The sequence below is a fragment of the Bactrocera neohumeralis genome, chromosome 4 (genome assembly GCF_024586455.1).
Source record: "Bactrocera neohumeralis isolate Rockhampton chromosome 4, APGP_CSIRO_Bneo_wtdbg2-racon-allhic-juicebox.fasta_v2, whole genome shotgun sequence".
Classification (NCBI taxonomy): domain Eukaryota; kingdom Metazoa; phylum Arthropoda; class Insecta; order Diptera; family Tephritidae; genus Bactrocera; species Bactrocera neohumeralis.
Window position 1 is genome coordinate 44,952,384 of NC_065921.1, and position 19,441 is coordinate 44,971,824.

Consider the following 19,441-nt stretch of genomic DNA (forward strand, 5'->3'; position numbering starts at 1 on the left):
CAAACGATACGCCCGTGACGGTTTTTGATGGAGCTGTCAGCGGATTCACATTGGAGGACACAAAGTTCGGTACATTATGATTGCGTTCGGAGACTACACGTTGGTTGATCCGGTTTTTTAGCTCCTTGTAGACTGGACATCCTCTGTAGTTTGCAGTGTGGTTTCCACCGCAGTTTCCACACTTTTTTGCTTTTGGGTCTTTTTTGTTTGACGTGCAAGTGGAAGAATCATGTAACTCTCCACAAGCTACACATACTGCGCGAAGTGTGCAGTAAGACCTGGTGTGACCATACTCTTGGCAATTGGTGCATTGTACAGGGCCATTTCTTTTATGCGGTTCCTCCACAGAGATCCTACGATGTAGCAAATATTGTAGTTTGTAAATGGGGTGCACACAATTTTTTCCAAGTTGTTTGTTTTCTGGTTCTAACTCAACTTTGAACATAGGCTGTGGGATTTTCTTTTTATTAAAAATATTTACAACATTTTTAGGGTTAAAACCGTGATCTTTAAGTGCTTCGTGGATTTCCATGGGTTCAACACTTGGCTCAATACCTTTAATAACAACTTGCAGGCCTTTCGCACTTTTAAGTTGATAAGTGTAGAATTTAATCTTTTTCTCATTTAGGTATTTTGACAATTTATATGAAAGTTATTATTGCCGATAAGTTCAGTAAATATTTTAACGAGAGCGCCAGAGTTTTCCTCTCTTACGTATATTGGCGGTGGTTTAGTGTTAGTGACAGTAACACAAACATACTGACACTTAAAATGCAATAACTTCACTTCCAATCGATGAAATGTCATGAAATTCTCACTGTATAACCAGGGAGCGCTAGATTCAAAAAGTTTACTGTTCTGTTTTTTTAAGTCCTGTTTTTATATGTACATACTAAGGCTCTTCGACGTTTCTTAATGGGTATTACAAACATTGTGAAAAACTTAATATACCATGATTAGGATATAAAAAGGACAGAGTTGCCATTTAGCTTATCATCTTAAACAAAGCATTAACTTGAGCGCTATTAGGCATGCTTTCGAAATAATGAAATATAAAAGAATTTACAGGGTAGATATAGTTTTGTTATTTTGCTAACGATCCATTTGGAGGTTCCCTACTTTTTTAAAGAAAAAACATAGAAACTTCAAATTGAATGGGGAATGTTTATTATCATCGAAAGAACATTCTTTGGCATTTATTTTTTTAAGATTATGTCTTTCAAATGTTGACCGCCACTACGTCTCCATCCGTTGAGTCTAATTTTCGATGACTCGTTCGATCACTTCGACTTGTAACTGATGAATGACACGCGTGATGTTTTTCTCCAAGGCTTGAATCGAACGGGGATTGTCCGCTTAGACTTTAGACTTTACGTATCCCCACAGCCGATGTATTTTGTACACTTTCAGCTTAAGATCTCGACATAAAATACCCCAAGTTTCCATATGTTAGCCCGAGTTACTGCGAATGGCGCCGAATCGACTCTCCACGGTCTTCGTGTACACTTTCAGCTACGGCTGCTATACTTTTTTAACTGCGTTCTGGACGTGGTGTATTCGATCGAATATTATCCAGCAATGAATGCTGAGCTTTATTATGGATGATGGTGTGGTAAATAGGACGCTCAGTAAGCGGAAAATGATGAACATAAGTTAAGCGAAGCGCGCGAACCACTTCCTTTACAGAACGTGAATTTTTGTAATAAAGTTAAACAATTTTTAAACGTTGTTCGGGCGTAAGTCTTTACATGATGAAATGCCAAACAATACTGAACAAAATTAAAATGACAACTTAACGCGGCTCAGGCGTAATATGAATTGAAAAGAGAACCTCTACTGGGATCTCCCGTTATATGATACCCTTTTGGTAAGGCATGTCATCATTGAGAAAAAATTTATACTTTTGAATTTCTTTAGCAAGTTCTCGAGATTGAAAAACTTTCAAATCTGAGCTTTCTCAAACATAGTATAATGTCAAAGTATTTCTTGACCTTATTAATTTGAACGGTTTCTAAATTTCAAGGCAGATGGCAACGCATAAAGCATTTCAAGCGTCAATTAAAAGCTTTCAGCATCTAATGACTACGGACGAATGTCGGCTCAAACATCGGATTATAACGATCTTGCCACATAGTAGCTGCATGCACCGACCAAGCAGCGACTAAATCAATAAGCGATTAGAGACTTACAAAAATTAAGTAAAAATGCTTAAACTCACCTGTGCTTAAGCTAACTGCGCTGCCACTCAGTCAAGGTTACCCAACCAACTAGCTGCCATTGGTCGACGCGCGTATTTGTTGCGCTCGCTAGGGATTTTATGGTTCCAATTGCCATTATTGATCATGTGAATATATGTATATGTATTTACCAATATAACTCTGTGTGTCGTTGTAGTTGTGCGCATTCTGTAAACCTCCATAGCAGTGACTATGGAGTGACAGTGTGAATGTGACTCTCTAATGTAATGGTGTTGCTTATAATTTCGATAGATATACATATGTAGGTATATATAGACACATTTGTAAGCAAATATTGCATGACTGCAACGGCTGGCTAAAAGTAAACGCCAGTCACAAGCATTTAAACAGCGGTAATTAAGTTGGTACGCCGCGCACTGTGCGAATCTCACCTTGAAAACGGCAATTAGAATGCAAAGTTCATGTTTATCATACGACATGTTGAGCTGCTGCAGCGTCGCTACATACATACATACATACATACATACATAGGTACATGTTATAAATGCTACGTAATATTTATTAAAATTATAGGAAAAAAGTTAAGCTTTATAAATTTAATTTATAAAAATTAGTATGTGTGTGTGTGTGTAGGTTATGTAAATATAAGCATTTGTAAATTTTTCAGGCTCAAATCTGACTTCAAATTTTATGAATTTTGAGCACTATTTCACATTAATTTTATTTACTTATATTTACCATTTGATATTTATATACAAATATATAATTTTGTAAATTTATAAATTTGCATATCCTCTAATTTTATCCGCGAAGTATTTATGGACAAATCATTCTTCTTTCAGGATAACCTTGACTGAATAAGACGATTTCCGGCATTCAATTTTGCCCATTTAGTTGGAGTACACCCAATTCAAAACAAGAAAAAACTTTAGCTTCGGCTGCAACAAAACTGCAATACCCTTTACATTTGGTTCGGTCAGTTTGAATGACAGCTTGCATATTTGCTACAGTTGTTCGACTGAACAATTTCTTCGGAGAATGTAGCGATGCCTTGGATAATAATCTCTGCCAAATTTCTTGAAGATACCTTGACAAATACGTACATAGATTGTCTTGTAAAGGGTGATCCATTTCAAGGTTCCCTACTTTTTTTAAAGAAAAAATGTAGGTACAACTAGAAGATAGAACATTTTGTAACATTTATTTTTTGAAGATTATCTCTTTCAAATGTTAGCCGCAGTTACGTCTCAGATGGTCCATCCATTGAGTGCTATTTTCGATGACTCGTTCGTACATTTCGACTGATAACTGGCGAATGACACGATGTTTTGCTCCAAGGCCCGATTCGAAACGTGATTGCGTAGACTTTAGACTTTTCATATCCTCACAAGAAAAAGTCTAACGGTGTGATATCACACGATCATGGTGGCCAAACGAATGGCCCAAAGTATGAAATTATCTACTCACCGAATTATCTCTCAATAAATCCATTGATTGATGTGGTGCGTGGGAACCGCGTAGTCGGTTATAATGGTGTGATAACGGTCGCCATTGACGGTTGCGTTTCCATTGGCCAAACCACACCAAACCGTTGTTTATTCAGAATGAACTGGCAGCTTTTGAATCTCTTTAGGTTGCTCTTCGTCCCACATGCGGCAATTTCGCTTGGCACAATGGGTATGTGCCAGAAATGAGCCTTGTCGCTGAAAAAAATTTGGCTCGAAAACGTTGGATTTTCAAGAGCCCCTACAGCGAAGCGATGCCGCTTGGGAAAGTCGAGCGGCTTCAGTTCTTTCACAAGCTGTACTTTGAAAGCTATCAATATAAGATATCGACGTAAAATGCGCCAAGTCGTTCCGTACGTCAGTCCGATATGCTGCGAACGGCGCCTTATCGACTCTTCACGGTCTTCATTTATATTCTCAGCTACGGCTGCTATATTTTCTTCACTGGACGTGGTCTATTCGGTCGAATATTATGCAGTAATGAATGCTGGGTCCGTTATAGTTTGGGATTTGACAACCCTAGTATTGCAATCTGACAACTCTCAACATACATTGACATACAAGCGCTATTTGTGTTGTTTACAGTAAGTTGAAATATTAATCTCGGCCAAAATATGGAATTAAATCGCAAACATATTAATTTTTACAATTTTCGACGTGAATTAACTTGCATCGTTGAACTAAATTCAATTTTTAACTATGAAGTTCCATCAAAGACCAGTGTTTATCGATGGTATGGTGAATTCAATCGAACTCATAGATCATTCCAAGGCGAATTTCGTGGAGGTCATCCAAAATCAGCTGTTGTTCTGGAAATTATTGATGCTGTACCCAAATTAATATTGCCAGATAGTCATGTGATCTATCGTGAGATAGAGGCTACAGTGGTCATTAGTGGGACGGACCAGTATAGTATTTATACAATATTGCATGGTCATTTGACTGTAAAAAAATTTAAGTTGAATCTCACACAATTTGTCGATCACGATATCGCTACCTAGAAACATGCTTATGATATCGTGTCAGGTGATGAATCGTGGATATAGGCGTATGAGCAACAAAGGTTGTTTCTACATGAAGCACTTCCAAGCAAACGATCGCCTATTTTTTGGAAAAACTGGACATGTTGCAGCTACTATAAATTTTGAGTGGTACACAACCATTTGTTCGCCGGTTGCTTTTCAAGAAATCAGGAAAAAAAGAGCAGACGGATCACTCTTCACTATGCCTATCAAGGACGTAGCCAGGTAGGTGCAGGGGTGGGCAACTGCTCCCCCCTACAGATTGAAAAATTATTATTTTCATTATTATTCATTATTAGATTTTTTTTTTTAAGAGGTTTTAAAATTTTATTCAGTTGGTTGACGAAAGCCTCAGCTGGAAGTTACATTTTTATATCAGAAATGGAATTAAGAGAAATTGAAGTTGTTGAATTGATCAAACAGGCACATGAATTTTACCCTTCAATTCGAAAAGCTCTCAAAATATTATGTACATTACCATGCACTACAGCAACGGTGGAGCGTTCATTTAGTACGCTAAGGAGAGTTAAAACTTGGCTTCGGAGCACGATGGGAGAAGAGAGACTATTGGATTATGTCTGATGAGCGTTCATCGCACATTTGTGAAAGAACATCAACAGCTCATTGAAAAAAAATCATCAATAAATTTTCAGAAAATCCTAGACGTCTACTACTTGCATAAAAATTTGTAAGTTAAAAAAAAATTTTAAATTAATAGCTGCCTCCCCCCTATTTCAGATCCTGGCTACGTCCTTGATGCCAATGCTACATCGTCATCCTGACTTGGCACCGCATGACTTCTATTAACTCCGTACATTCTTAAAAAGTTAACTAAGAGGTCAGCGTTTTTCAACACTTGATGGGGCGGTTGATGCGTCCAGAACACAAGTTTTGGAGATACCTCAATCAGAGTGGCAAAAGTGATTCGAAAATTGGTATAAAGCATGTAAAGTGCTTTTATTCTCTAATCCCGAAATATAAAATTGTTCTCTCTGTAGAGCGTAACCATCAGAAACACACCCGGGCAACTATAGCATAGTTTTTTGGAAAAAACTAATTACTGGAAAAAGGGGCAGATAATAAAATTCTAAATACCAGATAATAAATTTGTTTACCTTAAGATCGTGAATATTAATTGAATATACCATATATAGAAAGAAATCAATATGATTTTGCTGGAAATTGTATTTCAATGTAAAATGACCAAATTTTCTTTAAGATTTCCAGACTAAGTGTGAAGCACCCACAAAGGGTTGAAAATATTTATATAATTCCAATTCCCCGAACTAACATGTCAGCTATTAGTTCTATAAGTTCTCTTGAACTATTGAAGAGCAAGATTTGTTTGTGTTAATACGCCTACATCATCTCAGTGATTGTTTGACGACATATAGATGCGTTGAGTAATCTGCTTGAGAACGTGATTCGAGTGTAGCCGCATTGTAGGGTTGTCCTTAAAATGTGAAGGCCTGTTTCCATTACTGCTAAGTTCTAAAGATTTTAACAAAGTTAACTCAAGACGTCGATGAATTAATATGGATCCCATAGATGATTAAATCGAAAACGGAGATTGGAATGTTGCCACCAGTATACTACTCTTAAAGTAAGGAATTTATAATATGAAGCATATAGTAAAGGGTTAGATTTGGTTATGTTAGGTAAGATGGCTGATCTAGAGAGATCACACATGAAGCCATAGAAAAGAAGAACTGCTGTATTCGAATGCATAAATAAGCAAAACGCTTAGTGGCCAATACAAATTTGCACAGGTGTTTAATTTTAATACCCGCCAGTTCAGTGGGTTGTCTGAAGGAAGAAGGTTTAAGCCTTGTCCTCCCAAGCGCGGCACAGTCAATAAGGAAAGGTTGAGTTGTTTCCACCTCGTCTTCTTCCATACAGTTTCTGCAGATGGCGTCTGGTAACATTCCCAGCCTTACATCATGGATGCCAATAGGGCAATGGCCTGTTAAAACCCCCACAAAAGGCTAGCCTCTCCGCCTTACTGAGGCCAAAGAGATCATTAGTTCTCTTGCCATCGATCTTTGGCCAAAAGGATTTTGAGACAGCGCATGCACCGATGGTTGTACAGAGTTGTCCAAGCTCCCGCGAAGCCCAGCTATCTATTAGTAGAACATAAGAGGATACCGGAGCACTGACCTGTATCTAGGACTTCGACCCACCCGTCCACAGTGTCTGTGGTCACTAACGAATCCACCTCAGGCGCGTGGAAGAGCTTGTCGGAGTCTCTTACAATACACTTCTTAGTTTGTATTGCTAGGATTTCTAAAAAACTTTCTGGGAGGATATTCTCCGACTAGACTGAACGATATACCTTTGTTCAGAGAAGGAGTGATCGTCAAGGATCCTTCGGTTTGAGATCAGAGCTGTATTTCCATGCTAGTTCAGAGTGAGTTTAAGAACCTCCTCCCTGTCTGCAGTGATGAATGTTGGAGAGAATAAACTACTAAAGCTGACTGAAACGAGCGGCTCACTTTAGAAGCCTGTAACTCAAAAATTTCAAAAGTGTTGCTATCACTTTACAATTTTTTCAAGTTTTTGAGGAACATTGCTCAATTTTAAGAAAAAACTTAATGCTGCCACTTTCATGAAAAATTATAATATAGAAAAATTAAAAGAAAAATATCAGATCACTTTTTTGAAAAGTCACATCAAACAGGTAAATAAAGTAAACTCAGTCTCATAAAATTGATATTAATTAAAAAAGTACTTGAGAAATATTTTACGTGGGTAGAATAATTATCAATAAAATTTCCAAAAACATATAGTATTGAAATTAGGAAAGATACCTCAAAATTGACAGACATTTATTCTAAAAAGTTTCTATCTAAAATCAATCCATCTGTGTGAAGAAAGACACAGTTAATTATTCATTTCTACTGAAGAAAAAGCTGGTTGGTTTTTGTTAGCCCCTATAGCCCCTATAAGACACCTCTTACGGTCCTACAATTTATTTGTGATATCTGCGACTATATAAATTTTCTTTAAATATTTAAGGATCGCCCTAAGTTATAGGCACACATGTGCACACTTTCAGCCATATGTAGTATATATTTATACTTTGCATCTAATAATTTGAAGCTCATTACGATTCAAGGTTAGACATTTATCAGAGATGCTGCCAGCAGCAGCAGCAAGAACAACAGCAATGAAAATACAAAAAAAAACGAAATAAATAAAAGAGAAGCTTGACAGCTCATAAAAATACCAAACAAAGGCAGCGCAAAGTAATTAGACAGAAAAAGCGTTTACTCAAAAGCTGCAAAACACAACGTACCAACCAACAGTTTATGCAGCGACTTATCGTTGGTATTATTTGTATATAAATACATGCATATATACATATATCTACAATACATATATATATATATATATATGTACATATATCCGAAGCTTGCATCATTCTAATTTTAATGCCCACAGTTTTCCATTTGTTGCCGATAAATTTATGCTACTTTCCGAAATGCATACACATACTTGTATAATTCTATAACTCTATAATTCTAGACGAAAACTAAACAAATTAGAGTCTAATTATTAGACAGTTGAAATATGGACGCTACTAAAGCCAGTTTGCTGTTTATTGGCTTGACGTCATGGCTTTTGGCTGCGCCATATATCAAAATGCATTAGACGTTAGAAAAAACATTCATGAAAAGCGGACTTTAAGCATTGAATTTAATTTTTGCCTCTGCTAGTGTGGAAGAGCGCTAAATAAACTCGCATCTTAGAATCTGAAGATAGACGACGAAGCAAAGAACCGGTTCAACAGTAAAAATTTTAAATTTTTTTGGTAATATAATTTGTCTTGCTTAGAAACTTATCTAAGCTGACACATGTGGACACTTACAGTAGGTGGCCATTAAAATAGAATCGAGTTGGAATAAAGTTCAACCGAAGTTAACGTTTTTCTTCTTTTTAACTGGCCACTCCTTCGATCTCTTTCCAATATTCATGATGAATCAACACAGTCTTTCCTAGTCAAAAAATTGGCTGGTACTTTTTAAATTCACTAAAGGTTTAGTTAGGTTAGTCTAGTAGGCCAATTAGCCACGCATAGACTAGTTTTGGCCCTTTGCGATACCAGATGGAGTTCAGTTACTAAGTCCATGAGGAGTAGTCATTCTTTATAATTCCTTCGCTTGAATTTCAACAGACTCTGTAACCTCCATTCTCCATTTTCGAGCCGTCCGTATAAATGTTTAGAATATTGCGCACAGCTAACAAACTTTTACGCCAACCATCTTTTTCTATGTTTAGTTTGACCTATTGACTTAATACTATTCAGAATAGATTCTGTAGAGACGTTGTTGAACGATCCAGAAATTTCCAGGAATGCTCCAAGAGCGTATTCCTTATATTAAAGAGCCGTTACGATATTAAATACTAGTGTATGGAGTACAGTCTATACTGATCTGCCTCTCGTATATGCGTGTTGCGTCTTGCACAAGCTTCTGGGCGGCGCTGCTGCTCTAATGAGCACGTCTAAGATTTTCTCTAAAGTTTTTAGCAGAAAGGAAGATAAGCTTGGTTGTTTCTATCTGCCTTCGGTATAAAAACTCCCCTACACTCTCTCCATGAGTGTGGCACATAGCTAAACTTTTTATATCTCCTAAAAATCGTCTTTAGTCACGGTACGGATAGACAGAGCGCATTCTGTAGCATTGCTGGAAAAAAATTTTAAATTACCAGATTTAATAAAAAATATGGATTTAGAACTGCAAGAAAGGCAACTTCCATTCATCAACTTCATTAGAATCTTTCTCAATTTTCAATAATTGGATAAATTCGGTCGACTGCAACTATATTTTCGTAAATAATGTTGCAATGTCTGTCTACTATTAATATGACTACAACTGTAAAAGAATACTCAAAGTAAATACCTACTTAGCAACCGACCTAGCAAGCTGTGGCGTCAGTTTGATATTTATTCAATTTTCTACCGTCGACATCATTTTAGCCGTTAACAGTTTTGAAGTATTCTCTATATCGCTCCGGAGCTGAATTTGTTTCTGATTAGGTTGCCTAGGTACCCTACTTAATCTTCTGTCTAAACCAAATGACCAAACCGTTGAACAAAGTAATCAATTTTACTAGTTTAAATGAAAGCCAAAGCCAATTACAGTTGTTCATTTAAAATCTAACATTTATCATATATAGGGGTTCTCAATTGGGGCAAGCTGGGCTCGCTATTAATGTTTTCTAGTGTAAGTCCCGCGCTTATGAGAACCTTTTGTTTGTCGTCTAAAAGGCGAAACAACAACTAACTCACAGATAAATCGCGTTCCCTTTGCTTCAGATCGATGGAATGAGCCTGGATTTCTAAACGGTCAAGGACAGCTACCTCGGCGGTATCGAAGAACACCACTAAACGAAGGCAAAATCAACGCTGTAAAGATTATTCGCTAAATTTAATAGATAATCAAAGGACATTCAACAGCTTTTATGACCCGTCTTTAGGACCAAAATCGATCCTTATTTCCGACAAAAGTAATTGTCCCCATAAAAACGTCTTCGTTCCGGTTCCGCTAATAAGAACCGTATGATAACCGGCATTAAATCTGGTGGAGACAGGAAATTCCTACTTTTCAAGCAATAATAGAAACCTTTTTTGATTTAAACCAAACAGAAGACGATTTTTTATTCCACTTAAAAGCAGTACAATCAGATTGCCGACAAAATTTTGATCATAGATCTTCGAAGACTACTGTATATATTAACCCTCTCGACTTACTAAAGTACCCTTTATTTCAACCAGCATAATGAATATGTTTAGCCGATCGTATGTATACCTACCCACGCAAAATTGAAACCAAATTAATAACGAGTATTTAAATTTTTATTTAGTTCTTTTTATCTACATATATATATGCATACATACATAAATAATAAATGTCCATCGATTAATCAATTTGCTAGCCGTACTCAAAGGTAAGGTTAACATAAGGAAGAGCTTAGTTCGGGTACAACCGAACATTTTGTACTCTTGCTTGTATTAATTTTAGTTCACGTCAGCTAAAATTATATTAAAAACAAAATACTCGACTGAGGAGGCTATTTTTAATATATTTATACATTTTATTTGATGTGGAAAACGTCAACCAGAGTATCGGAATTCATTTTATTACGCATATTAGGTTTAGACCAAAGTATAGGTCAATTCCTTAAAATATGGGTCGGCTTTAGAATACCGTCCCAGGATTTCGGAAATAAAACGGGTATGGCCGGATAGAGAAGTTTCTTCAGATCAACCATACCCATTTTATTTCTGAAAGCCTGGGACGGTATTCTAAAGTTTTCCCGAAAATATTTTATGGGATATGCGGTCAGAGAAAGGATCAGGCTTATTGTATTAATTTTGATATTACTCAAGTATACCCGAGAACATGGGTATTTTGAAACAATATTCTATTTACATAAATAAGACTCACTCACCGACATGTTCGCAAAAAACTTGTTAGAACAACGAAAATCATTATCGTAGTATATGAGAGTTGGGAGTGGTATTAACTCGATTTTAGCAATAGATAGCTTAGAATCTTAGCTAGATTTAAAAAGTCCTGTTTACTTTGGAACACACCTTGTATAGGCACTTAGGGAAATATTTACCATATTCAACCCATTTTTGACACACCGATATACTAGTTATTATCAGGGAAGAATTTCCTTTGAATTTCAATTATATATAGTACATATTATATATCTCATACATTGACCGATATTTTCGGTCAAAAATCAACTATAGAACTCAACTTGAATGGTTTTAGTTCGATTTGGACAATTTTTAGTCATAAGATGGTATACTTTAAAAGCACTATTCGTTCATAGCTTTATCTCATTACTACAATAGTTGCTTCGTAATTTGTATACTGGAAAGTGAAAGAATAAAATATAATTTAAAATTTTATTATATGGACAAAAGGCGTGGTTTTAGTCCGCTTTCGCACTATAACATGGTAATGTCAGAGGAATATTATGTACCGAATTTCGTTGAAATCAGTCGAAGAAGTCGCGATGTATATATGTATGTGATTTCCCTAAATGTTGGCGGTGCCAATTTTGACACCGGCTCTTATAAAGCCCTCTCATACCATTTCGGAGGTAAAATTTAAGTGTTACCTCACAAAATGGTCCAGTCAATTGGCCGCCACGATCGTGGTATTTGACGCCGTTAAACTATTTCCTGTGGGGCTACGTCAAGTATATGGTCTATGCGAACAAGCCAGCGACGACTGATGAACTTCATACGAATATCGTTGCAGCAGTATCGGCCGATTTATGCTTGAAAACCGTCGAAAATTGGGTTAAGCGGCTGGACTTCTGTAAGCGTGCCCGTGGTGGTCTAAAGAAATCGAGTTCCATACATAATGGCATCGAATATACTTTCACAGCAATAAAGAATTTGGTAGCGCTTTTATTGAAAACTCCTTTAATATTAATATCTAATTTAGTGCTTACTTTCGTTTAATGGTGTTTTGTCGGCGTGGCAGTGGTCTGATTACTCCCATCTACGAACTGGTACTCCATTTTTTGTCAAAGTGAACGTGTACTAAGTTTCATTACTATATCTCAATATTTACTCAAGTTACAGCTTGCAAAGACGGACAGACAGTCACCATGATTTCATCCCGTCTCTTTAAGAGGTTATATACAGTTAGGAAGTCGAAAAAAAGGCATTTTTCAAGAATTTTTTCTAAGCAAACTATTTAGTGTATTGATTTGAAACTTGGCAGGTATATTATGACAACCTTAAACTATATTCACATATTTTTTATTGCCAAAAATAATTATCGGGAACGTTGATATTGCCAATTTTGCAGAGGTCTGCAAAAAAAAGCCTCTTGCGGTGAGCACGATATCTCTGGACTGGATCATCTAAAATGCAAAAACCAAATAAATTTCATTAATATAATAAATAATCTAGTGATTGATCGAAGAAATTAGCAAAAAAAAATTTTTGACAAAATCGCGGCTACTCAAAGCAAAAGGTTCGATTTTCGACCAAAATTCGGGTCTTTAATTGTTTATAAAAATAAGAAATTTTCATCGGATGGGGAAATCCTTCGATTAATTACTAAAAATATCGTTAAGAAGCTTGTGTAAAAATTTCAGACCGATCGGTTCAGCCGTTTCTAAGAAATCTTGCTCACCGACTTTGAAAACACCGTTTCGAGAAAAACGATTTTAAAATTTTGAAAGCACTTTACATGTAGTCGGCGCGCCTTCACTAATGTGTCTATAACTTCGAAAATATTCGTCGGATCGACTAGAAATTTTGTGTGTGTATACTCAGATATACATATACATATATGTATGTATATTAAGAAAACGCAAAACACAAAAATCGATTTTTTGAAAATCCTAACTGTATGTAACCCCTTAATATATACATAATTCTCTGTAGCAACATGTTGCAAGAATATAAAAATAAGCAGATAACGAGTTAGTATGTGTATAGGACAGCTTAAAGATATCGATGACTTATACACATATGTACATCATATAGTCATTAACCTACAATGAGTTCTCACGACAGCAATCAAGACAGAATATATGAAATGTACTACCAAGAAAAGAAAGTCAGAATTGACATCCAGAGAACTGTGTGAGTGAGTGTATAGAGGTCTGTATCAAAACCAGTCCCTTGGAATACTTTGGAGCAATATTATAAATTTTGAAAGGTCAGACATTATACATAATGATTGTACCAATTGTAATTAATTTTATAATAAATTTCATATGAGTATGCGCCGATAAGTTAATACATCATGATGCCACTGTCGCAAGGTAATATTACTACCTTTTACCTGTACAACCTGTACTGTCAAAAGCCAAATCGGACTCGTAGAGGATTTTATCAGATCGATCGTTGAGTAAGTTCTTGTTTTTGGAAAAGAAATCGGGCAGTGAAGTAAAAGAGGCCTTAGATGCTTTATACGGTGACTCTAGTTCTTGAAAAAAAGAATATATGTATCTGGTTTAACGAGTTATACTCCCAACCGCCCTGGAAACGTCTAAGACGGTGAATTTGTGACAAAAGCTCAAATATCCATCGACTGAATGACAATTAACACCGGTCAACACGATTTTTGGGTCTGACATCTACATGTTAAATTTTAGTTTCTCCTATGACAAAAATAAGGAAAAAAAAATTTTTTTCCGGTTCAAGTTTGCTTTCGTAGAAATTAGAGTAATTTTTTTTCGATGATTTTTATATTTTTTCTACAATTTCACTATAGATTATAATTAGAAAACTTTTTTTTTTTAGATACAAGAGTCGTTTTTATTCAAGATGTGTGATAAACAATAAACAATATATAATTGTAAAATAACAAGAAATTACTGTCTAAAAGTGAATATTTTTTGTATTTCTTTTATGCTCATATGAGCTCTGTCGTATTATACCCCAAATATACTTATCGATGTAGATCAGCCCAAAGCAATCTTAAAGAACTAAAGATTAATATTTAAGTGTTTTTCAATGTCTAGAATCAGAATTCAAGCATGAGAACAGAAACCCAAAAAAAAATATTTTTTTTGTTGACCGGTGTAATTGAAGCTGAATGAGATAACTAACCCCACTGTATATGGGCATCAGAAAAGACGGCTTGGATTGTATCTTGCATGAAATATTTTTTATGAGAAAGCTGTCACCAATGCCATGTTTACTCACTACGGATAACGAGAGTTTATGCGACTTTTCACAACCATCAACGACATAAAATTTCCCTATTTCTTTTATACGCTAAGGAATTACTGATCGGTCTCTACTATTGTTATTATTATTTACTCAAATAACATAGAGCTCTTAAAAAGCTTGAAGTATTAGGAATAAAGACATAAACATAATTTTTCACATCCCAATTTGTTTTTTCTCGCATTTTTTTCAAACATATTATAATATTCTCTACAATAAATTTGAATAAAAATAAAACTGGTTTTAGGATCTCTACAACTTGCTTGCCTTATTAATAATGTATTAATTAAACGGATGCATTCACCATTATTTCTTGGAACATCTCTGGTGGTATAGCATTGATTTTAACTTTGAGCTTGATGTGCACTTTGCTATCCAAATAACCCCATAGCAAGAAATCAGTGCGTGTCGAACCGGGGATCTATATCAGTAGTCTGTCAATGTCAACTGTGCCTTTTTTGAACTTAGCCATTCACAAAATATTCAATAAATAATAAATTAACCCGAACTGACGTATAGAACGATCCGTGGCGCATTTTTCGTCGTGATCTTAAATTGAAAGAGTACAAATTAGAGCTTGTGCAAAAACTGAAGCCGCTCGACCTTCTCAAGTGACATCGCTCCGCTCTATGGGCTCTTGAAAAGTTCGTTTTCGAGCCAAATTTTGTTCAAAGATGAGGCCCATTTCTGGCTCAATGGGTATATAACAACAAGCAAAATTGCCGCATTTGGTACGAAGAGCAACCTGAATAAATTCAAGAGCTCAACGGAAGGAACGTCTGAGATGTAGCCACGGCCAAAATTTGAAGAGATAATCTTCAAGAAAATAAATGCCAAAGAAAGTTCTTTCGAATGTTAATAAATATTCCCCCATTAAATTTTCAATTTGTGTTTTTTTTTAAGTAGGGAACCTCGAAATGGATTACCCTTTATGAAGGTTTACTTATTCCTTCATTGGCATTTCATGGATGTCTAATGAATTTTCTTTTCTCATAAACAAATTTGCTTATTAATTATTATCATGATTTTTCTAAGAATTGCTGCAATAGCTTTACGTGAGAGTTTTTAGTTGCTGCATCCAGAGCAGTAGTAAAACCGAGATTAAAATTATGAGTCATTACATCTGCAAATAGGTTTTATATTCCCACTGGTATATAAAGTATGACACGACGTTTACAACACCCAGAAGAAAACGTCGGAAATATGTATATGTATATGACGGCTAAGAGAAACCTTCATCCGATCAAAACCATTTTTGCAGACAGGCGTAGTGCTATCAGGAAAGGATTTTCTCCGAATTCGAAAAACATATATTACAGCATGAGCAATATTTCCGATAAAATCTTCGCGGTAGGAACCGGGGTTTCTGGGGGCTTAACCCGTTGTTTCTCACTGAAATGTAGGCTCCAATAAAACCTTGTCGTATCACATCGGGTGTACAATTTAACTTCTCTTGCCGACTTTTTTCATTATTTATCATACGTTTATGGGGAGTGGGCGTTGTTTTATCTGATTTCACCCAGTTTTATAGTTTCTTCAGAAATATTTTCCCACAGATGTCCTTTGCTAATGCGATTCCCAGCCCCAAATTACAATTTTTTATCTACATTTGGAGCTTGGTTATGGAACTTTATAGGTTTTCATTAAATGACGTTGTGGGGACGTGTCTTTAGACCGATTATGCTCATCTACGAAGTCGTTCTTCCTTTTTTACCAAGAAAGAAGTGTACGAAGTGTCATTACGATATCACAATTTTTACTAAAGTTAAAGTTTTCACGGATGGATGGACAGATAGACAGGCACTCGGAATTCAACTCGTCTCGTTAACCTGATCATTAAAATATATGTAACTAAATATCTATCTCGATTAGTTTTAGGTAACACAAACAACCATTATAGTAATAATATACTCTGTAGCAACATGTATACACATATTAGAGAAAAACATGAAATATATCACTCTTGCTTGACTAATTATAAAACGTAATCGTAGGCTAAGACAATAAATAACAATAAATAAGACAATAATACATATGTATATTTGAAAAGTTGGCTGATTTCCTCAAGAGTTCAAAAAGTAAATTATTTCTAAAGTCTCTTCACATTAAAGAACCTGACGGTTATTAAAATATCTACCTAATATTTTAAACTAAAAAAATATTGATAGATATGTATTTGGAAAACAAATTTCTTCCACTTATGAATATCCTCATTTAAAGATTTATAAAACTTTTTAACTGACTGAAAGCTGCTTAAAAATAAGATAAAAGCCAACAAATCTTTGTTGATCGACTTAAAATTCCAACAGCGTTTATCTAGAGAAATTTATTTTTATAAAATTTTAGATAAACTACATGAATTGTTATTGAATGAGTTTATGGATAAAATATGATGATGAATAGATGTGTGGCAATTTCGAATTAAAAATTCAAGTGCCTGAATAACGATCTTTTATTAAATATTTAAGTGTTATATTAAAATATATATCTTCTAAATGCATTTAAAATGTAATGGTTTATTATAGAAGTATTTTTTGTGATAAAAATTCATTCAATTTACTTTTATTATAAGCAATACCAAAGTATTTTTTTAAAGGATATATACTATTTTCATCAAATACTATTCACTCCAATTGATTTACTAATTAGAATTTCCAATTAGCTTGATCTAATAAGATTCAACATTGTTGCATTTTGCAATTATAGCACAATTCTAATTGGATAATCCCTTGTCAATGGCCTCATTTGTATTCTATTTATCTTGTATACACCATACAAGTGTTCACGTGTGACCTTCCCATGAGGAAATGACAAATGTTCAAAACAGCAGCTGCAACAAATACACAACGGTAGCAGCAAGAAATCCACCCCAAAACAGTATAAAAACGCGCTGTTGGAGAACTGGTCGTTTGCTAATGCCAACTCGATTAGACATCCTGTAGGCATAAAATTGGTAGGCGCATATTTGAGATACACTCTTGTGTGAGAAAATTCCCGTACTGTTTCGTTTTACCTTTTCTTTTTTTTAGATGTTTTTAATTTTTGAAATAATATGTTTCGGACATGTTGATACGCCCGCAATTTCTATAGGAGAGAGAAAAAGACTGACTGGTTGTAAAAGTTTTTCAAATGACAGCAAGTCCCTATCTCGCTCCCACATAGGTTGCAGAACGTTTACTCCGAAAACATACATTTAATTTTAATTTATCACGCAGTGACATTAATTCATCACTACACATTTCACTACAATAAATTATTTGTTGCTGATTAAATCCGTTGAGCTCCGTAAAAAGATTTACAGTGTGCTAGTATTGCATCGCCTTTGTAGCCACGTCGTCGTATTTGAAAATGTAGCGCCATTTCATTATTAGAAATCATCACGTACAACTACCGGGGAGCTAAATTAGTGTATGAGCGCCCCAAACCAAACGACTCCACTGTGCAGCTGCAAATGACGTTTGAAACGACGAAATGCGGACATGAAACGGAAAACCGAACCCAACCAATGGGCAAATAAATGCGCGCGCGTTTTGTAGACGAATGCTCCGTGCTCTTGATGAGAGCGATTGCGGGTTTGTGTGCATGTGAATTTGAGAATGTATTCGTACACGACGCTGTTAAGAGAAATGCGCGCAAAACAAAGTCACTTCGGCCGCAGTAGCGCGCTGAGTCGACGGCAAAGTTAGCGTATTTTAAATTAATCAATGATGGTGCTCCTTCCCTTGTTTGAAGAGGGGAATTATAATATTTCCATAAAAAAACAGTAAAGCAGAAAAATATACGCTGGCACTACGTGGTTTAGTTTTTTTCTAATAAAAAAAAGTACTTTTCGTTTTTTTTAAATTAAACATTTACTGTAGGAAAACTTGACTATTAGTACTTGAATATCTATAATTTTAAAAACTTTTATAACTATGCTGCATGTGCAGACACATTAAAACGTCAAACATTTGCAATTGCTAGCAAATTTGTTAAAAAAAAAAAAATAAAAAAAAAAAACTATAAATATTAAATTATGGGTTATTTTTAAGTCCCACATACCCAAACAAAAAATCGTTTTTTCTTCCTACTCTACTGTACTACACGAGTTCCTGGCGGGTGAAATAGGCGGAAGCAACGCACCACACCACCAATGTTGCCATTTGACTACGCAGTGCAGATTGCGTAATCATCAGTTCTTTCAAAAGCTCAAAAATGTGTCATCATTTTCATCACTTCCTTCTTATACGTCTATTCGTTGCTTTGCATTGCAACGTGGTACGCCTCGTTTTTTTCAATTATTATGCTTGGCGGAAATTTTATCAACTCTGTAAGCACTCGGTTATTTCAACGAAAATGTGCTTTTCATTAGCTGGCACTTGATTTTTAAACTTTTACGTAATCGTTGTGAGTCACCAGCATACTTAATTATATTAATTATAACGTAAATATGTTAAATCGATTTTTTTAAATTAAATATGAAATCCATAAATGTCCTTTTTTATGTACGCTTTTATATTTTAATTGATTTTATAATTTTTGTCCTCGCTTCGGCGTGCTCATCAACTCCTTGAAGTTAAACACATGCACGTGACATTTCATTGTTCCAACAGCAATTTTTAAATGATTTTTATATTTCATATCAATTAATGTTTAATTTCTTTTTTGAAAAGGTTTTTTTATTCATAATAATTTACACGTTGAATTTTTTTTTGTTTTTACTCAGCATTAGTCAAAGTTCAGAATTAGCCCAATTGGACTGCCAACAAGGCGCGCTTAGCAGCAAGCAACTACGACGAACGACATCATTGCTACTTTCAATTAGTTCACATTCACATTTTTTTTACCAAATATATTCACACACATTTTATATATTACATATTTTTTCCTTCAAGCACAGTGATTTTAAGCGCTCGACGTAAAAACACGAACCGTACACAACCACGAACAACGAACGAATGAATTGTGAAACAGAAAAAGGCGACAGAAATGCGTTGTTCCAAAAAATCAACCTCCGTTTCG

General features: G+C 35.3%; 1 protein-coding gene and 2 long non-coding RNA genes across 4 annotated transcripts in view; 1 reads left to right on the forward strand and 2 right to left on the reverse strand.

Annotated features, from left to right (window-relative positions):
* LOC126754571 (craniofacial development protein 2-like) overlaps positions 1–19,441 on the forward strand; it is a 484,843-nt gene that overhangs the window by 259,572 nt on the left and 205,830 nt on the right. The gene's annotated exons all lie outside the window — the stretch shown is intronic.
* On the reverse strand, positions 1,145–2,720 carry LOC126754671 (uncharacterized). Of its 2 annotated transcripts, XR_007666325.1 has the most exons (3): positions 2,369–2,441; positions 2,219–2,306; positions 1,145–2,161 (listed from the first exon to the last, which is right to left on the reverse strand). It is a non-coding gene; the product is annotated as an uncharacterized LOC126754671 (long non-coding RNA). The 2 variants fall into 2 exon arrangements; XR_007666324.1 differs by having other exon boundaries at positions 2,219–2,720.
* Positions 12,449–18,471, reverse strand: LOC126754693 (uncharacterized). The gene is made up of 2 exons (XR_007666368.1): positions 17,001–18,471; positions 12,449–12,618 (listed from the first exon to the last, which is right to left on the reverse strand). It is a non-coding gene; the product is annotated as an uncharacterized LOC126754693 (long non-coding RNA).